General features: G+C 36.4%; 1 protein-coding gene across 11 annotated transcripts in view; it reads left to right on the top strand.

The window, feature by feature from the left end:
* PKIB (cAMP-dependent protein kinase inhibitor beta) overlaps positions 1-22,104 on the top strand; it is a 175,049-nt gene that overhangs the window by 82,400 nt on the left and 70,545 nt on the right. For 9 of the 11 annotated variants that reach the window (XM_049654283.1, XM_049654281.1, XM_049654284.1 and 6 more), the window contains one exon: positions 10,843-10,940. The exons of the other annotated variants lie outside the window; for them this stretch is intronic. The gene's annotated coding sequence lies outside the window, so the exon portion shown is untranslated. The remainder of the gene's footprint in view (positions 1-10,842; positions 10,941-22,104) is intronic. 11 annotated transcript variants of the gene reach the window in all.

Below are 22,104 nucleotides of genomic sequence, written 5' to 3' on the forward strand. Positions count from 1 at the left end.
TACATTGCTTTAAATATTAGCAACATTCAAATGTAGAATTCAGTTTTTTCAAGAACCATATGTGCTTGCTATTGTAAATTCTTCACCAAGAATCACAGATTCTTACTCAATCTTATCTTTTTTGTCAACTCTGCCTTGTTACACTGTAATGAGTTATTCTATATTTTATTTCCAGAGCCCGTAATATTTGCCACTTAAAATACCACTAAGTTTTAACTTTAAAATTTTTGAAGTGTTTGTGAGATAATTTACATTGCAGTGAAAAATCAAGAAGTTTCAGAATTATATTAAGAAGAAAATAGGTTCTACCTATATTTCCACCATTAATTATAAAATCCTTTGCATATATGGAACTTTAAAAAAACAAAATTGAGGGTTGCCTGGGTGGCTCAGTTGGTTAATTATCTGACTCTTGATTTCGGCTCAGGTCACGATCCCAGGGTTGTGGGATCGAGCCCTGAAAGCCCTGAGTCAGGCTCTGTGCTGAGCGCAGAGCCTGCTTAAGATTCTCTGTCTCTGTCTCTGTCTCTCTGTCTCTCTTTCTCTTTCTCTCTCTCTCCTTTTCCCCTGTTTGTGCTCTCTCTCTCTCTCTCCCTGTCAAATAAAATAAAAAAAAATTAAAAAAGAATTTTAGGGACTGGGTAGAAAGATACATTGGAGCTGTAGTGAAGAATTTTAATTTTTTTTAATGTTTATTTATTTTTGAGAGGGACAGAGACAGAGACAGATACAGCATGAGCAGAAGAGGGGCAGAGAGAGAGGGAGACACAGAATCTGAAGCAGGCTCCAGGCTCTGGGCTGTCAGCACAGAGCCCGACTTGGGGCTCGACCCCACAGGCTGAGAGAGCATGACCTGAGCAGAAGTTGTATGCTTAACTGACTGAGGCACCCAGGCGTCCCTGTGGTGAAGAATTTTATATGCTAGCATGAAAACTTTGGACTTAAATTTGTAGCTAATTTGCATTCTTGAAAGTTTTTGAGTAGGGAGTCATATAATCAGTGTGGTACTCTATGAGTCAAAAATTATTTTGACAGGTTGTTTAGATGAGGATAAATATAAGAGTGGCATGCATTTTTAAAAGAAACCAGACAGTGAAAAAATGGTTATTTGTAGAATTGGTTTAAAAATTTTTGGTTTATGGCAATTCAATATGAATTGGTATTGTGAAGTGCTTGTCAAACAAAAGTAGTGTATTTTTAAGTTGTATCAATAGCAGTGTCTTATCCAGAATGGAGGAAATGGTGGTCCTACTCTGTTATGCTGTGGTCAAATTGTTCTCCCTCTTTTCCACCAAAAAATTCCCAGAAATCTAGGGTATAACTTAAGTGCTCCATAGAAAAGTGCAAAGTTTCAATGAAATTTTATATTCATCTTACAAGTAAGTATAAATTTTGCATTCTACTTCTTTTTAACAATTTTTTAAAAAGTTTATTTATTTATTTTGAGAGAGCACATGCATGAGTGGTGGTGGGGCAGAGAGAAGGAGACAGGATACAAAGCCCACTCTGCACTGTCTGTGCAGAGCCCCATGCGGGGCTTGAACTCACAATGGTGAGGTGATGACTGGAGCTGAAGTCCAACACTTAACCAACTGAGCCACCCAGGTGCCCCTGCATTCTAATTTATAATGTGTTTCTTTTTTTTTTTTAGTTTTTTTTAATGTTTATTTCTGAGACAGAGAGAGACAGAGCATGAGTGGGGGAGGGGCAGAGAAAGAGAGGGAGACACAGAATCCGAAGCAGGCTCCAGGCTCTGAGCTGTCAGCACAGAGCCTGACGCGGGGCTTGAACTCACAAACCGTGAGATCATGACCTGAGCCAAAGCCAGTCGCTCAACCGACTGAGCCACCCAGGAGCCCCTCTTTTGTTTTAATTAATATAAATATTCTTTAATATATATACTATCAAGTAAGACTGCTTTGATATTCAAAATTTATCACGTGGTTGTGAGTACCTTCTGGCACACAGTCAAATACTTCCAAGGATACAGGTTTCCTACCTGAGGAAGCACACAGCCTTAGCTGTATATGGGACCCACAAGCTCTTAATAGACTAAGAATTCTCTGAGTTTAACAGATAGGCGCACAATTCAGATTTCCATTGATTAGAATTTGTATTGCATGGATTAACCTAGATAGTCATATTACTGCTAATATCAAAGTATTTGGTAATATGTTTACATAAACATATATGTGCACTTATTATACAAAAATCATAAAAGTATTTTTATATTAAAAAATGGAGGCCTGTATTTGTAGCTCCTGAGGTGGTGAGGCAAGGTGGAACAGCTTTGAGATATTACACTTTGTTGCTACATTTGTGGGCTTTTGTGTTTTGTTTGGTCATGTTCCTATTTCTTAAATTAGTGTTTTGAGGGAGACAGATGTTGAATAAATAAAATTTTGCAAATTATTATTTAGGAAACTTTAAAATTAAAATGTTTTCTTGCTTTATTGGTGTTTAGTTATTTAGTTTCTTTTATACTCTCTTCTCTATTTTACTTACACCAAGATTTCTTCAAAAACTTTTTTTTAATGTTTATTTATTTATTTTTGACAGAGAGAGAGTGAGAGAGCGAGTGAGCGAGAGAGAGCTCACAAGCAGGGAAGGGGCAGAGAGAGAGAGAAACACAGAATCTGAAACAGGTTCCAAGCTCTGACCTGTTAGCACAGAGCCCAACATGGGGCTCGAACCCACAAACTGTGAGATCATGACCTGAGCCAAGGTTGGACGCTTAACCAACTGAGCCACCTAGGTGCCCCCAAAAGCTCTTCTAAGAGTTGCTAAACTGAAAGGGAAAGTATCTTCCCTATTACCAGCTCCAGACTAGCTTTTAGTGATTTGGTTACCAGACCATGCAGCTCCCTTGAGTTTGATGTTATTATAATTATAACAAAAGGGGCGCAGGCAATGTGTTTATTTTAGCCATAATACTGGATGGGTTGTATCATGGCAGAGCTATCTACTTATTTTCTCAGAATGATTCATCATAGTTTACAGAGAAGAGCAGCCCCAAATTCAGGAGATTAGTTTTCATTTTATTTTTTAGTAAATTGCTTTGCTACCCATCCCTGTTTAATTAAGAGGTTAAAAATGCCTTATCCGCATGTATTTTACAATTTTGTCTAGGCGCATTATTTTGTAATCATTATTAAATATAGTATAAACACCTCCTTAATGCTAAGGAATATGCCAGGCACCGAGGAAACCAGGTTGAACAGAATAAGGTTCTAGCCCTTGAACAACATGGGGTTAATGTTGAGTAGGTAAATAGCTGTGAAACTATGTGACTAATGCCATCACAGTAGTATGAATCAGTTGTAGAGATGCTCAGAGGTAGTTATATGTAATTCTAAAATCAGGGACAGTTTCTCAGAGGAGGTGATGTTATTGCTAAATCTTGACAGATAACCAATAGTTTTCCAGGCAAAGGGGAATGTGTCCTAGGAAGAGGAAAGAGACCTAAAGTGTGTAGTGTGTTTAGGGAACTATAATTAAATCACATAGTGGACCCAGCAGGTGTGGCTGGAAGTTTGATGGGAAGTAGATTCAGAAGTGCCTTCCATGCCATGCTAAATAGCTTGGACTTGACTGATGGTTTTAAAGTAGTGGAGTAGCAGAATCTTATTTGTACTATGGTATACTGGCTGCAAGCCCATGTTTCCCAAGGCACCTGCCTCTTCCTGCACAACAGAGAGGTAAGGGACAGTGAGGAAGATAGGGGCAAGGCTGTACTCATGTTCTGATGTGTGAGCAAGTTTTTAGATTGGTTGATTGAGTCGTTGCCTTTGTCCTAAGAGGTAGGTCGGATATAAATGGAAAAATATGACTAATTTAGATTTGTTGAATATAGAACTGATACATTGAAACTGAGTATGTAAATGTAGGTTTAACTATTGACAAGAATTGAAGGTCTTTCCTTGACATTGCTATACTTAAATAGAGTTATGTGTTAAAACATTTCAGGAATAGGCTTATAAAGTTCTTATGTTTTCCCCATTTTTTTTTGTCTGTTAACAGGCACTATCTAAATAGCAAAGTTCTTTGAAATTATGAAAGCTTTGAAAGTCACATTTTAAATCTGATTGAAAAAAGAATGACCTCCTTTATGTGTGTGTGCTTTTTAAAATAGACTTTTTTGGCCACAGATTCTGGCTCTGATGCATTAGTTTTCTGTCTTCTTCTCTAAAGATCCAAGGATAGAGTTTAAATTAAGGATACATTCAAGAGTACCCTTCAGGGTAGGACCTAGCTCTGCACTGATTTCTATTTAGTGACAGTTGGAGAGCATTCTGAGAAATGTGTATAGATTATGTGATTAGTCACTTAGGGCCCCTGGCCTCCTGTTAACCTGGCCCTCTTGAGAAGCAGTGCACTGGGAGCAGCTGGGGTTGGTTGGGGGGGACTCAGTGCTGTTGCCTAGCAGTCCCAGAGGAGCAGTCATTAGGGGTTGTTGCCGAGCAACCAAGGGGCCATGGTGGTGCATCATCCCCCATGAGGTGTTACGGTAGTGGGCCTGCCCCCGTGGATGAAGCAGTACAGTTTGGCAGGGGGCCAAGCCTCCCTCAGAGGCACAAGGGTTGTTAGCAGTAAGTATTTGACCTTAGGATCAAAGATGATAACTTATGTTCTATAACCATGCAAGCAATTTATGGAATTATTGATGTAAATTTAATTAAACATGAACTGGGAGCAAGTCAGGTAGCTGTCGCAGCTAAAATTCTCATTCAACTACATTCATTCCAGTTTCTTTCTCCTTCAGGCTTAGTTTGCAAGGTAAGGTTTCTGGGTAATGGAAAGTAATTTTTTCTTTATGCCTCATGGAATATGTAACTTTCCCTATTAGTTTTATTTAGCCAAAGCAAGTATGTACATTTGAGAAAAATCAGCAAGTTAATTCTGGTTTGGTCAAATCAGAAGATAATTTCACCAGGCCCACATCTTATTTTATTTTTAATATTTGACACAGTCCGTAAATGGCTCTTCAGGAGAGTCGATAAAATGTCAAGACTAATCAGCTTTTGTAAGAAGGCTGAATTTTGCTTTTAGTATTGAAAGTTGCCTGTGTTGAGCAATGGCTTCTCCTGAAGATCCAGGCGCATGTTTTAAAGGCCAAAATTGAGCTCTTTCAATATCTTGGAATAACACATAGTTGCATCAGAGGCTAAAGTGTGAAGCAGAGGAACGTGCAGCTGTCAGATTTGAGAAATAATTAACACTGACCAGCAAGAGAGAAGTGATAGGAACCTGATTTCCTTTCCTCCCACTTTGTTTTCATCTAGTATTTCTGGCCTTGGGCTTTAACTGTTTGCCTGCTGCTGTGAGTACAAAGGGAAAGCTTCTCTGTTGCATTAGGGTCTATATTCCTTGAGGGAACTATATTCTTTACAAAAGACAAAAAACAAAAAAAAACTTAAAAGCTTAAAAATTCCTCTCAAAAATTTCACACAGATTTTTGTTTTACACCCATGCGTGCACACTCGCTAATATGTCTAAGCCATTCATTTAGAGGACTACTTGGATATATATATCAACAGTAATAGAAAATTTAAATGTTTTTCTAAGATGCCTTATTTATAGCTGCTTACCACTTAAGAGTGATCATGATCATTTTGCTGTTTTTATCATATGCATCATTGGTAGGAGCATTCTACTTATTTTTGTTATATAAGAATATTAATAAATCTAGAGGCACCTGAGTGGCTCAGTCTGTTAAGCGTCTGACTTCAGCTCAGGTCATGATCTCACAGTTCATGGGTTTGAGCCCTGCATCGGGCTCTGTGCTGACAGCTCAGAGCCTGGAGCCTGCTTCAGATTCTGTGTCTCCCTCTCTCTGCCCCTCTCCTGCTTATACTGTCTCCCTCTGTCTCTGTTTCTCTCTCTCTCAAAAATAAGTAAACATAAAATTTTTTTTTAATTAAAAAAAAGAATATTAATAAATCTAAAACATTAAGCACAGTATGTACTGGGAATTTTTCTATATGACTTCAATTAAGTACATGTGTCATTTAACCCTCGCAACAACTGTATGTGATAGGTGCTATTATTAAGGATATTTTACATTTGGGGAAATCTAGGCCTGCCCAGAAAGGTTAAGTAACGAGATCAAATGTACACAGTACAGATTTATAATCAGAAAGTATGTCTTTAGAATCTGTGCTCTCAGTCATTACAGAATTCTTTAAGTACCATATTATTTCATGAGGACAACCCAGTCAGTATTCACAACAGACTTGTTTTGGGTTTTAATGATATAATGCAAGAGAGTGCAAACTAAGTTTGCCTATTTTATTTTATTCTTTGGGTCTATACTCTATAGCAGGGGGCTTTTTAAATTATGCTTCTTTCCATCCACCCAAATTCTGTGAACATGAAAAATAAATTCAGCAGCAGTTAGCATTAAAGTTGTTTCTCTTTGGTGTGAGATATGCAGGAATGGGAAGTGGTTAAAAGAAAAATGAGAGGAAATGAATAAGTGAATTATTTTTGAATCAATCCTCCAAAAAATTGGTATTTCCTAGAGCTTTGAAGCAAAACAATAACTATTGTTTAGTCATAAAAGAAAAATAATATAGGGAAAAAGTTATATATAGAAGCTAGGTCAGTAGTCCCAAGAATATTGTGAGGCATCATGATGCATAGTGGATTAATCACAGGCTTTAGAGTCAGATCTGAATTTGAATTCTGTCTCTGTGACGTATTAGGTATGTGACCTTAGGGAGGTATCTCACCATCTCTAAGCTTTGAAAAAAGTCTGCTATGTAGTAGATTAATTGTGATGATTAAATGGAAGAAAATGCTAAGTGTCTAGCAAGGCTCATGACACAGAACACGTGTTTATTAAATGTTAAAACCTCTTTGTCTCATTTCTGTCCCAGCAGCAGCAGCAACACCGACAGCAAAGTAAAAAGAGAATTATCCAGAGGACCTGACAGGTCAAGGGAATTTCACAGTGGAATTATGGGAGCAAAGTTTGTCAATATTTTTAGGACAAAGTTGGTCAAGTTTGCCAAATTCCTATAATAAAGGCAGTTGTACAATGCTGGCATTACATTTTTAATTAGAAAACTTGTTTTTACTTTGCCTATTACACATGTTTATGATATTGACTTGACTCTAAGAAGACAGCTGGCTGTTTAACTATTCGTAACTGCATGGGAAACATGAATATATCTGATTCTTTGTCATTTTCATCAGTTCTTCTTAATTCATTTTTCAGCTACTAAGATTTCATTCAAAAATTGTTTAATTAATAATTTCAGATAAAGTAGAAATGTGACATTTAGGTTGAATTTTGATTTTGGTCATTTATATGTATTTCTTATCAACTACTCTAGCTGTAACCTTCTGTCTCCTGAAACGGTCTGTGTTTCCTCCGTGGTGTCTACCTTGTGGTAGACAACACTGTTTTCTGACTGACTGACTGACTGAATGAATGAAACAGGTTATTTACAATTTTATGTATGTGCAATAGCTACCAAAACTTTTGAAAATATAGTAGTTGTCAAGGATTTGGCTAGTTGGTTTAAAAACTGTTATAGAAACCAAGCATATATAGTAGGAAAAATTGGAGAGAATAGGTTGAGTTAACGAGAAAGAAACAAGAACAAATAGAAGAATTTGAATAGAATAATGCTAATTTTACTGTGAAGACTTTTATACATGAATACATGAGTTTTCCATATTTCCACCAAAGTATAAATTCATGGTATAAATTCATTTTTTAAAGAAACGCATAGAGCAAAAGTGAACATAAAACATTTGCAAATCTTGGTTTTAAAGTTATGATACATCTTTTGCTCCTGCAAGTAAAGATGTATTAACTTTCTATTCAGTAATCACTACCTGAGTACTTACAGTATGTCATGCTAAGTCCCATGGATGGATGAATAAAACATTGCCGTTCAAGATGTTCACAGGCTGCTAAGGAAGATTGTTACACACAGAGCCGTAAGGCATAGCTGCCATGATTAGTGCATCGGAGAGTTATGAACAAAGTGATTTAGTGGCAAGGATTATGATTAGTCTCAAACTGGAGCAATTCCAAAGAGCTTTACAAGGGAAGCAGCATTTGAGTTGGGATCCCTTAAGGATGGCCTAGAGACTGCTAATTGAGAGCAAAGGATGATGTACATTGTAGGCAGAGGAGTAGGGTGGTTTCTATGTGGGCTGTTGGTGCAATTCTTTTGGCATTTGTTTCTAGCCCAATATGGCCAACAGGTTCAAACCAGTACATCTTATCACATCTTGTGCAAAGTCTCATGTATGGAAGGTACTCAGTAAGTATTGATTTTGAGCATCTAAATGAATAAACAAACAAACTTCCAGATCCTTCTTAATATGTGACAATAATTTCAAATACAATTATACTTCATTGAGAGTTATTTTATTTACTTGGTTGTATCTATGCAACTCAAAGGAGAATTTAGACTTTGTGAACTCTGATTAACATTCATTTCACCCAATTTTAAGAAAATATAGCTGTGGTCTTTATTCCTATCACTCTGCCCTTCTCTTGCTTTACTTAATTTCTACACTTTCTTTAGTTTGTTTAGATGCATGAGTTCAAATATATCCCCCCATCCTTTTTTTAAGTCTAAAATATACACTTCCTTGAACTGAGGCTACAATGCTATTTATATATGAAATGATATTTGGGTTGATATTTTGTATTTTCTCTTCAGAAGCAAAACAAAGTCATCCTGTTATACACATTCCACATTCTCCAGTTAAAACCTACAACAGAATGATAGAGAATAGGCATATATTTCGTATCTGAAAGTGTCCAGTAATGTATGGAGTAATTATCTGAGTTTTTAGAAGACTGCACTAACATTTGTGCCATAAATGACAGTTGGATTATTTCAGTTATGGTAGTTTTAGCCAATTAAAATTTGTCACGGTTTTGAGCCCCTTTTCCTTTTCTTTCCTCTTTAGATTCAGCATGTCTTAGAAATCCAAATATGTTAGAGTATGATTCCTTTGGTATTTTCCCCCACTTTGGAAGCCCAAACAAAACCCTTTAGAGCATCATAGTCCCAGAAGGAAGCTGCAAGACTTAAAAGTGTGATCACAGCTACCTTTTCTAGGATCCCAATCTGAATCTAGAGTTAACACACAAGAAGCACATTTTTTATTGTTGCAGTTCTTCGGGGAGGGTAATAATAGTATTGCATATTTGGTATTTTATTGTATGTGATCACCCTTGATTCCCAGAACAGCCTATAGAGATAAGCAAGATAAATATTTCCATCCCCATTTGATAAACAAAGCTCTGCCATTTACCTAACAAGAAAGGAGATGACTCCTCAAAGTCAACAAGTGATAAATGGATGAACTGGATGAACTGGAACTAGAACTAAGATCACTGTTTCTGCCCTTTATTACAATGCCCTTGGACTTTCTTGTGCTGGATTACTTGTAAGCTATGAGGAAATATGAGAAGCAAAGGAAAAAGAAGAGTAATGAAATTATTTGAAAACTACCTTAAAAGATGGCTAGCATAATGCTGTTGCCATTTGGGGGACAAGATACTTCATTTGAGAATAATGGTTAAACATTTCCGCTATGTATAATTCTTGGGTTTTATACAAATTGAAAGTTCAGTTAGTGTTCCAACATGAATGGTGTGTGGAATATGGACTGGAAAAGGCTTGCGTCGAACCAGGGAGCCTACTGAGTGATGTTGTAACATCTGAAAGAACTGATGGGGTGGAGGAAGATGTGGGCATATGGTAATGGAATTGGAAGAGTGAGCTGAGGAACATTCTGAGCCTGAAATAGACAGAGTTTGGTGGTTTATGGGGAAGAGGGGTGAGAAGAAAACAGCAGACAGCTCTGGACTCTTTCCTGCTCTGAATAACCCTCGTAAAGTTAGACAGCACATATAAACATAGGAATATTGACAATACTGGCCCCACACTTTGTAGAAAAAGGAACAGGTAATCTCCCTAACATGAAACATGGTGCTCTCATCTAGGACAACTAAACATTTACCACATGCTCAAATATGTAGACGGCCCCAGTGAAAGGGGACCTGGGTTCAGCCACCTCTGTCAGGAATATATGTAGAAGTGAAAATAATCAATTTGTTTTCTGTACAATTAGTTTTAAAACAGGGGCTTTTGATATGTAAATACTAAAAAGAGTGTGAATAGGAAAACCTAGCAAGTGGATCAGATGCCTATTCACAGCAAATTTTCAAGCTACTTCTTGATATGGAGGCATTAGGTGTAGACTAAATTTTACTGGGTTCATTTTATCTTCCATAATTCCAAATATTATGGGGGAAACAATGTCTTTGCTTCTTGGCGTTGGAATTCAAATATGGACTGCTGCAGGGATTTGGTGCTTTTAAAATCACACATTTGAGAAAGGTTGTCACTCATCTAGTGAATCTATTTTCATTGGAAATTTGGAGAGCTGAAGAAAAGTATATATCTTGCTATATAGGTGATTTCACTATTCAGTAAGAATGTGTGTGACTGCTCATGTTACACAGTCTTAGAAGCAAAACTGAAGAAAGATTGCTCAGAACACAACTGATGAGTTTGAACAGTGAACAAAATAATAATAAGAAACACACTCCTCATTTATAAGGGAGTATTGAGCTGCTTACTCAAGGAAATTTATCCTGTTCCTGCTATAAATCAGAAGAGTATTAAAAAAAATCAGGATGAGGAATGGAAAAATAACAATGAATGTTGTTTGAAAATTGTGCAGCATTTTGTTGTTAAGTTAGACAATGTTATTGCCCAAGGAACCATGTGTTCTTTTCCAAAATAGACAAGGAATGAGAGATGTTAATCTTAATAAATCTTTTTCCCCCTTTGTTTCCTTCAGGGATCACGGGTATACTGAAAGGCACTTGATCAAGAGAAATCTGGGGGAAGCTGGAAACCATCAAGTTATTGAGGCCACACGGGGCAGAAAAGATAGAAGTAGGTACACTTTTGATCCATTGATCCTGCTATTGAGGATGTCCCTAAAAATATCTTTGTTGCTATAAAGCCAGAGGACAGCAAAGAAAAGGTGCAGTGGTAGTCTTTATTTTAGAAAAAAAAGTCAATACAGTTTAATCGAAGCTTGGTAGAATCTATTGTTAATGTCAGATTAATAGCAAATAACGCATGCTGAGAATTCAAGATTGACATTTTCATCTTGTGTTTGCCGGAGACCAGTGATTAGTACAGAGGCTGAGCCTGGCTTGATATTTACATTCTTAGTTGTGCTTGTTTAAATTGTTCTTAACAGAGGAAGTCAGCTTACCAAAATAATGTTTAAAATTTATAGTCTTTAAAACAGAAGAGAAACTCACTAGGTCTGTCAGGTCAATTCTAATCTCCTCAGAGACCATAGTAAATACAAGCAAATATTTCTTTTTTTTTAAGTTTATTTACTTATTTCGAGAGAGAGAGTGTGCAGAAGGGGTAGAGAGAGAAAGAGAGAGACAGAATCCCAAGCAGGCTCCGCACCGTGAGTGCAGAGCCTGACACAGGGCTCGAACTCACTAACTGTGAGATCATGACCTGAGCTGAGCAAAGAGCCAGATGCTTAACTGACTGAGCCACCCAGGTGCCCCCAAGTAAATATTTCTTGATGATACTGATTGGTGGACAAAATGTGAAATACTCTTTTTTGAGAAACAGATTTCTTTGTGCTGGTGATATGTATCTATATATCCGTATATACTATGTATTTCATATTTACAAATAACATATATATGATAATGATTATATATGTATATACATATATATGTACATGATACCCATTTGTGTAGGTGAATATGAATATATACAGATCTCTGTATATACTCATATGTATATATAGAATATATATCACATATATTTATATCTGTATATGCTTTTATTCACCTATTCTGTCCTTTAAAAATGAGGCTACATTCATGTTGCAATCTTAATATTTCACGAAAATTCTATTACATTGGTAGGACTTATATTTGAGGCCACTTCACTGTTTTAGTGCTGTGTTCTTCCAGCCAAAGAGAGAGGCCTGCTCCCACCCTTGCACTTCAGATGGCAGGTCAGAAAACATGGAGTAAGCGTCAGTCTGTGTGAAGGTTCTAACATTCTCCTCCCACTCTCAGATTCCCATGAGAACAAAAAGCTCCAAGGGAACAGGAAAGAGTGGAAGACATTAAATTTGGTTTAGGCTCATTGCCTGGTTTTCTCAAAACCAGTACAACTTTTTTTAGTGACCCACAGTAGTTTCATGGAGACAGTGGCAATACGTTCATTTTCATGTGTTATTGGAGCATTTTTACTTTCATGTCAACTTTTAAATTTATGACTGCAGAGAGTAACACATCTTAATTGAAATATACCTTTTATTATGAAACAATTTCATACCAATAGTTTTATCAAAAGCACTTATCTTTCCCTGTAAATAAACAAAATCTCCATACTAAGAAAAAATAGCAAGTAAAATTGTAAACATTAATTTTGTATTTAAGGAAAATTAAGACTAACAAAATAATTTATTGAGTCTTTATTGTGGGTGGAGTATATAGTGATTTATAAAGATAATCTTCTGTAATCCCCACAAAAACTCCATGTGAGGAAGGTAAGGAAAGAATGGTTTTTCTCTGTGATAATAATGCACCTTGCCAAGTGCACACATTTAGCCAGTGGGTGGTGAAGTTAGGATTTGAGCCTAATTTTGTCTGATGCTTAAGCCTATGTTCTTGACCAGCTTGGATAGCAAGATTTGGCAGGGGCTAAAATATTCTGTTTAGATAAGTAAAGTATCTTGTTTTCATCAGGTATTTATAATCAGTGGTTGAAAATACACATTTTTCCCGAACACTTTATCTCATATTCTATGAACTCTACAAAAGAGATGAACACTTTTCTGATTCATTTAATAAAAAAAGCATAACACTAAATCCCCCCGCCCCCCCAAACACTAGTAAAAGTAAGACAAAAAAGAATCACAGAAATTCATTGAAATACTGGACACAGGAATGTAGGAATCAACAAAATAGAATAATACAATAAATGATCTTTATTCTAGGAATGTACAAGTGGTTCAATATTGGGAAATTTATTAAAATAATTTTATAGTAATAAAGAATAAAACTCCTACTTTTTATTTCTTAATAGAATTCCAGATAACATTTGTTGAAATGCAACTCTATTTCTCTTAAGAAAAAACACATATATACAACAGAGTAACTTAGGAATAGAGAGATATTATTAAATTGTGAAAAAGCAATTTCAAGAAAACAAAAATGTTAGAGGCTTACTGGGTGCTCAATTTCATCATTTATAATTAACATAATTCTATAAATTCTAGCCAATACAACAAATTTTTTAAAAGACTAACATTTTTAAAACTTTAATTATATATGCTAGAAATTGTTCTAAATACTTTACAAATATTAACTCATTTAATTTTCATCACAATCCTAGGATACGAACTATTATCATCCTCATTTTATAAATCAAGAAGCTGAGGCCCAGAGAAACTAAGTAACTTGGCCAAGGTCACACAGCTAATAAGTGATTAGAACTCAAGTGGTTTAACTCATGTGTCTTTATTGTCAAATTATATGGTATGCTGACTCTCAAAGGTTTTAATTATTAGAAAAGAGGTGACATCTTTTTCACTTAAAAATGATTATATTTTTTATGAAAAATCCCAGAAAATTAACTGAAGAACTATTAGAATAAGAAGCTGTTAAGTTGCCATACAAAAGATAAATGTGAATAAATCCATTGACTTTTCAATAACCGCTAAAACGTGATGAGGAAATCTCATTTATAATAGCAATAAAATATTGTATATCTATGAGTAAACTGTGTAAGAAATTAAGGCTTAAATGTGTAAGGCTTAAATGAAGACAATAATATTTTATTGAGAAACACAAAATAAGATTAGCAGTAATGGAGATTTATACTGTATTCCTGGATGAGAATAGCAAATGTTGTAATGGTGTTGGCTTCCCCAAAATAATTTATAAAGTCAATGCAATTCCACTTAAAAACACAGAGATTTTGGGGTGCCTGAATGGCTCAGTCCATTGAGTGTCCTACTTCTGCTCTGGCCATGAGCTCACGGTTCCTGACTTCAAGCCCCACACACTGACAACGTGCAGCCTGCTGCAGATTCTCTGTCTCCCTCTCTCTCTGTCCCTCCCCTGCTCACACACTGTCTCAAAAATAAATAAGTAAATAAAATAAAATGAAAACAAAATAAAAACAGATTTTTAGGAATATGTTGGCAAAATGATTATTAAAATTCATGTGAAAGAAGGGGCAGCCTGGGAAAGCACATTTTTGAGGAAGAATAATAAAGAAGGAATTTTATTTCCAAGTATTAAAAAATATTATAAAGTTACCATTACTAAGATGGTATAGTAAGTTTTACTAACACAGAGACTTAGAGGAACTAAGTCAGCTTGAAAATTCCCCAAAGAAATTTAAGCACATAAAGGTAATGTATAATAAAGACAGCATTTCATATTAGGGGAGAAAATACTGACTATTACATGAACACAATTCCAATAATTGGTTAATGTTAGGAAATCCTGTAAATTTGGATCTTCTATTCACACAAGATACAAATATCTATCAAATTAAAGAAGAAAGAACAGTGAGACATAACTAGAAGAAAATGGATTGGTGAATACTTTTATAATCTTGTCTAATATGACATCAAGGGCAGAAACCATAATTGAAGCTTTATAGAATTGAAAATGAACATATTAAAACTTCTGTACATATAAGGAGAAAAAAGATTCTAGCAGCATGCCTAATAATGTAAAATTTGAAAATTATTTTTTCTTGATTTTTTGGGAATTAATAAATCAGCAAGTTCTGACTAACATTACAAATACACCACTCTCAGGGCGCCTGGGTGACTCGGTCGGTTAAGCGTCCGACTTCGGCTCAGGTCATGATCTCACGGCCCGTGAGTTCGAGCCCCGCGTCGGGCTCTGTGCTGACCGCTCAGAGCCTGCAGCCTGTTTCAGATTCTGTGTCTCCCTCTCTCTGCCCCTCCCCTGTTCATGCTCTGTCTCTCTCTGCCTCAAAAATAAATAAACGTTGAAAAAAAAAATTAAAAAAAAAAACAAAAAACCAAATACACCACTCTCTGAGGGCTTAATAAAGCAGAGCCCATTCTGGCATAGTAGTCATTTGGTATTGCACCTGCTGTAGGCACAAAGCATTACAGACATTTTGTAGAGTGAATATATAGTATGTCTTAGCTAAAAATAAAGATTGGACTCTAGAAATGACCAAATAGTGACATAGAAATTAGGATTATTCCACCTAAAAAAGTCAACGAAATTTGAGTTAAACTATCCAAGAAAGTAAGGAATTTCAGGTAGACAGTTTTATAATTCTTACATATTCCAAAGCATTTCATTTCAATAGAAGTTATTGACAATATGATTGAGTAATGTTTGAATTTGTATAATGAGTTAAAATGTTATCTCTAATAAAAATGAAATCATTCCAGTTTCCTGTCTTGGATTATGTCATAGTGGATAATTGCAGAAGAATGCCATGATGATCAAATTTGGAGAGAAGTATTTCCTGTTTTATTGTAGAACATAGTACAAGAAAGGTTGTTTTCTTCATCTCCCTATAGAGTAGCTTTGCTCCTTCAATGCTGGAGCCCTAGAACAAGTGGGAAAGCAGAACTCATTGTCATCAATAGACAAAGAAATAAAGGAAAAAAAGTTTGATTTTATTTTAAATATCCCAGGTAATATCAGCTTGCACTATGACAATTCACACTAACACTAACAAAACAGTAATATTCTATCTTGGACCCTATTAGAAAAATTGCTAAACTCTGAGCCCCAAATATCTCATGAGAAAGAGTAACGCAGACCCATGAACTTCCTAATCTTTTTTTGTTCTCATTCAGTCCTTTTCAGTGTCTTTGGTCAATGTGTTGATTCTTGGCCACTGCTATTCCTCCTGAGGTCACTGCCCCTGCTGCATGCCTTTCCATGGTGGTCCCTCAACTGACGTGGACCCCCCCACCTCTGCCTCTTCTCCATCTGTGGTGGCCTTTTGACTCCAGGGTCAAATTGCCCAATGTTCTGCATTCATCCACCTTTCCCCTTCTTTCTAACTTGACCATTGCTCTTGGATCAGGTTTGTTTTTTTAACTCTTTTTATCTACCAACTCTAAAGAGTTTTCTCCTTCTCTTATGCATGGGCCAGAACTATTAATAGGTGGCTTTTTGCCTTAGAGGTCTTGGTGCTGGGGATTGGCTAACAGCCATTATCAGTGTCCTTCCTATAAAAAAATTTAGGTACTTATGCAGTTATATCCTTGGCAGATTTCTCCTGCTGGCTCATGATGCATGCCTAGAAATGTCTGAATCTTAAAAAAAAAAAAGAAAGAAAAATAAAAAAAAAAAAGATTAATCCAGCTTAGTCCCTAGCTCTAATACCCCTGCTAAAAAAATATTGATTAAAACATACATTTTTTTGTTCATAGATATACACTTAGTATGTATATATTATTGACCATCCTCAGAAAAAGGCCTGGAGATAGCCAAAAGGAATGTATAGAATGTTTTCTTTCTTTTTTTTAAGAGTTTATTTATTTATTTTGAGAGAGACAGAAAGAGAGCACAGGTGGGAGAGGGGCAGAGAGAGAGGGTGACAGAGGATCTGAAGCAGGCTCTGTGCTGACAGCAGAGAGCACTGTGTGGGGCTTGAACTCACAAATTGTGAGATCATGACCTGAGCTGGAGTCAGACGCTTTAACCTCCTGAACCACTCAGGTACCCCTAGAATATTCTCTTCCCATAATAAAAGCAAAAGAGAGGCTTAGCCATTTTGTGTTAAATAAGAGTAACAAAACTGAACAAGTACAACCCTAAAGATAAAGAAATCAATCTTGTTGATTTCATGCTAGCCGGACTGTCATCTTTGCAGATTGTTAGAAAACTGTTTGTGAAGCAGTCAGTTCTGGAGAGAAAAATGGGCAACAAAACAAATAAACAACAAACAAAAGAGCAGAACAAACAGACACCCCTGTAAAGGAGAGGAAAGCACTAATTGCTAGTGATCAAAATACTAGTCTTTTATTGTTTGTAGAGTTTGCAAAACTCATTTTCTCATTAATTATTTATTGAGCACTTACCCCATTTAGCCTGTGCCAAGCACTGTTGTGAGCACTGAGGATACAGAGCCGAAGACACTTTGCAATTCTCCAGGGTTTGTGAACTGCCAGAATCTGAGGAGACCCTAAAGAGAGCCATATAAGGAACGGCTGACATTTAGTAGTTTGGGGAGGTCCTGTGGATGACATGCTAACTTTCTTCAATTACGTGAGGAATATCATCTGTTCTATATGATTAAGAAGGAATAGGTTGAGTGGATGGGAATCAGAGGAAGACCTGTTTTTATTTAATCAAAGAAATAGCTACCTGAAATGGTAATAAGCTATTTCTGGTAATTGAGATGGTTTCAGAAGATTGGTACCATTAGGAAAGAATGTGGCACAAGGAATTCATTTATGGGATGGTAAGAGCCTGGGGACGGAGGGTTGGTAGTTAACTTCTTTTTTTTTTTTTTTAATTTTTTTAATGTTTATTTATTTTTGAGACAGAGAGAGACAGAGCATGAACAGGGGAGGGTCAGAGAGAGGGAGACACAGAATCTGAAACAGGCTCCAGGCTCTGAGCTGTCAGCACAGAGCCCGACGTGGGGCTTGAACTCACTGACCGTGAGATCATGACCTGAGCCGAAGTTGGCCGCTTAACCTACTGAGCCACCCAGGCGCCCCGGTAGTTAACTTCTCTCTGAGGATAAGAGTTCTAGGATCTGTTACTGAGATCGTTGATACAGTAGGGGCTCCCCTGAAGACAATACAGTGAGAGACTCTATGGCTGCTTTGAAATCAGGCCCACCAGCTTTGCACTTAACTCCTAGACCTTGGCCAAATTTCCCATCTCCAAGCCCTAATTCCAACATCACAGAAATGGGGATAGTAATAGCATACGTCTCCTAGGACTGCACTGAGAATTGAATAAAATGAGTATAAGTCAACAAATTAAAAAATGTTTAGCCTATAATAGGACAGTTGGTAACTGGTAGTGTTATAATGGGGACCTAGAGTCTTATCCTGGGAACACTTGGACTGCCTTAAACCATCCAGCAAGTAAAAATGATTCCCACTGTTGTAGAAAGTCCCTCTTGCCCTATCCTGGGATTTATAAAAACAAAATCTTTCTGAAATGTGCAGTGAGAAATAATAAGCACATACAACATTACAAAACGCATTGGGTCAGTTGTTCCATTTTGTTAGCATTTGCTTAGTATTTATCTCTTCTTAGAAGCTAGAAAGATTCCTTTTTTAGCTCAGTCTCTAGCTCTTTGAATTATTCTAAGGGACCTATATTGTCAACCTATGCCAGTTAAATCAAAAAGGATCTTGGACAATGTGCTATGACCTGTTCAAAGAGAGCCTGCTTATGCATGTTGGATGACTTTGAAAGTCGCTGGGGCTTTGTTTGTCACTAAGTACCTGTGTTGCAATCAGTTCCTGTGTTTCAGTCATGTAGTTGGTATCAACCATTGAATAGTTCGATTCAACCAAACTTCCAAAAGTTGGCCTTCCAAAGAAGGCCGGAGGAACTTCAGGTGGTTGCACTAGAGCCAGGTTATGCCAACAGGAACCAATAAAGCAATTAGTGATTGCCTGTAACACCAGCTCAGCAGACTGGTTGACTGCAGGTTATGCTTACCAGCTGCAATTAACAAGCCATTTCTATATGTTTACTTTTCCAGGCCTGGCTTTGATTAGCTCTGCCTTCTTTTGTTTCAGTAGTGCATGTTCTGTAATTTCTATATTGAGACATTTAAACAAGGCAGAGAACAAAATCAACAAAGAATAAAATCAACTCCTATCTCTCAGAATTATCATTTTATTTTATATTTGCTTCATCTTTCTTTTTAAAGAAATAAAAAGCTACAATTCATTAAACCTCCTTTCAGAAGCATCTATGAATTAGTGTCTATTGTTCCAATCCATTTTATACTTTTACTCATATATTTATGCAACCACTTCAATATTTAGTCCTGGTTTGTGTTTTTAAAATTTACAAAACTAACTTCACACTGCTTTTCACAACACTGTTTTTGACATCTTTGTAGTTACATATAATTCTATCTCTGTCCTCCCTGGTGAAATTTTTATTTTCCTTGATAAGACATCTGCTATTCATATCTAGTGGCCTCCCTTACTCCTAAATCAGGCTCATGGATGACAGGATGTTATTGCTGGACGAGTTAGGAGAAAGCATCATACTAACTTACGTCTTACTATGTTGTCAACACTGAGACCTTTTGAAAATGACAAAAACTAAGCTGGATGGGAAGTCAGGAAAATGTAAATAAACTAGGACTTTCCCAGGCAAATCACAATGAAGAATTAACTTGCAAATGAAAAACAAAACAAAAAAATAAAAACAACAAAAAACAATGCTGTGAGAGGTGAAATGACTTTCTGGGTTACACAGCTGGTTAATGGAAGGCCTTGAAATACCCAGCCCATATGTGAAACAATTGTGTGGGGTAAAATAGACAAAGCTTGCCAATCCATTGTTCTTTTCATCAGGTTGTTTGTTATGTTTAAAAAAGATAGAAGATAACGGATTTAGGGCCACCTCATCAGGAAAATGCCTGATATCCTGCCTTTAGAATAGCTGATTACACTATGGCTTTAATCCATCATGTTTTTCTATGATGGCCCAAGTAACCCTAATTATTGCTTCTTTCCACTGGATTAGCACTCTGTTCCTTTTGTCCCAATAGGTAGCGGAATGTGGCCAGGTAAATAAGGTTTCACTGGTGATCAGAGGTCATTTATTTTCCAGTTACTTGTCAGCTTTGCTTTGCCCTATAGTTTTCTCGTTAACAGCTGGCGAGTTAATGAACATGACATGTCTGTTTCTGCAAGGTTTGGGTGTGCCAAGATTGTGCAGGAGACAGAACTAACTCCCCAATTAGCCAAGGGTTTTCATTTCCAACTAAGGTCTGCAGTTTCCTTTAAGCAGGCTTAATCTCAGGTGTTCTTCATAGTAAACTGGTACCAAATTAGATCATTTATAGTACATGGAGTTAGGACAAGTAATTCATTATTTCATTTTAAACTTCTAAACTAATATAGCTCCTTGGGTTAAAGGCTTGAAAATAGTTTTTAAATTTTACTTGTTTTAAATTTGCTTTTGTTTTTCCAAGATATTTTATACAATTATAAGATAAATAAAACCTATTAACTACCTGCTGGAAATAAATTTAAGTACTAATGTACTCTATATAAGTTAAATGCCATTCTGAAAGTGAAGATTTATCATGTTTTAAGTACCAAGTTTCACCTAAGTAGATTCTTCATAAGATTATGGTAATTTTATTGTTTTACAAATAAGTTCAGCCTGAAAAATTCTCATTTACAGATGTTTGAGAACATATCCTATTTTTTATTAATTTAATATCAGTCTATTATACTGTCTTGTAAATAGCATAGAAACTATAACTATAGTCATAAAAAATAAAAAATCCATTGGTAGGGAAGTGCTTATGGTTGTTTTAAAACACAACCCTAAAAGGTCATGGGTATAACTTTTGAAAAGGTGAAATCATTGTCCAAAAGCCGCACAGGAGATGGTAATTATTATTTGTCTCAGATGACATATCTTCCCATTGTTGAAAGACTTCATGAATATTTTAGCCGCTGATTGTTATTAAAGTCTTCAGGGTATAACAGTTCCTTATGTGTGGGCATGGCTGCTGCAGGGTGGCTAAAAGGACAATATCCCTCAGTCATACCCACATTGCCTACCTATGAAGGCTCCTCTTTGGTTTAGTCTGGTTTGTGGTTATATGCTATTTGTATATTATGTGGAACATGGCTCAACTGTGTGAGCTGACTGCCAAGGGGCCCCCTAACATGAGCCACTTGATTTATAATTATTCTATATGTTAGTTTGAAGAGTCTGTTCTTAGTACTTAAACACATATCATAGCTTAATCACATCACATCAATTGTAATTTCAGTAGTACTTTAGAATATTCTTTGGCTGTTTTGTTTGTGGCAATGTACTAGCCCACCATATATGATTTCATGTCTCTCGGACACTAGGTAAACATTGAAACAACATAAAAGATTTGATGGACAGATCACTAAACACCGGAAGTGAAAGCTCTGTTCGATACTTTGCCATGATCTAGCTGTGTAAGTCTTAGTAAGCCATTCAGAGAGAGAACACGTGCAGTGGATCAAATCCTTGGCTGCCAAATTTCAGTCCTGCTTGTGCCATTTATTAGCTGTTTGTTCTGGGACAAGTTACTTAACCTCTCTGTGTTTCAGGGTTCTCATCTATAAAATAGTACCTATCCTAGAGAGTTATTAAGAAGATTAAATTAACTGGTATTTATAAATTTCTTAATGCCTGTATGACTGTTTAGTACAATTTTCATGTGGTCAGACTTCACTGGGTTTGATTTCTATAAGAGTATCTCCAATTTGAAGATTGTATTATTCTAAGTTTTTGTTTCTTGCCTTTGTTTTCAACACACCTTTAACTCATTCAACTTATACTATTGACAACATTGTTTCTACAGAGAGTATTAGTGGCTATGTGGTCTAATGTTGATCATTTTTTTTGGTCATTTTTAAATTTTTAAAGATTTTATTTTTAGGTAATCTTTACACCTAATGTGGGTCTTGAACCCACAACCCCGAGATCAAGAGTGATACACTCCACCCACTGAGCCAGCCAGGTGCCCCTGTCATTTGTTTTATTTATTTATTTAAAAAAAATTTTTTTTTAACGTTTATTTATTTTTGAGACAGAGAGAGACAGAGCATGAACGGGGGAGGGGCAGAGAGAGAGGGAGACACAGAATTGGAAGCAGGCTCCAGGCTCTGGGCCATCAGCCCAGAGCCTGACGCGGGGCTCGAACTCACAGACCGCAAGATCGTGACCTGAGCCGAAGTTGGACGCTCAACCGACTGAGCCACCCAGGCGCCCCCCTGTCATTTGTTTAAAATTAAAGCATAAACTGAAGAATTGCTTTAAAATCTAGGCAAAATATCTATCCATCTCATAAT

The sequence above is a fragment of the Panthera uncia genome (assembly GCF_023721935.1).
Source record: "Panthera uncia isolate 11264 chromosome B2 unlocalized genomic scaffold, Puncia_PCG_1.0 HiC_scaffold_24, whole genome shotgun sequence".
Taxonomy (NCBI): Eukaryota; Metazoa; Chordata; class Mammalia; order Carnivora; family Felidae; genus Panthera; species Panthera uncia.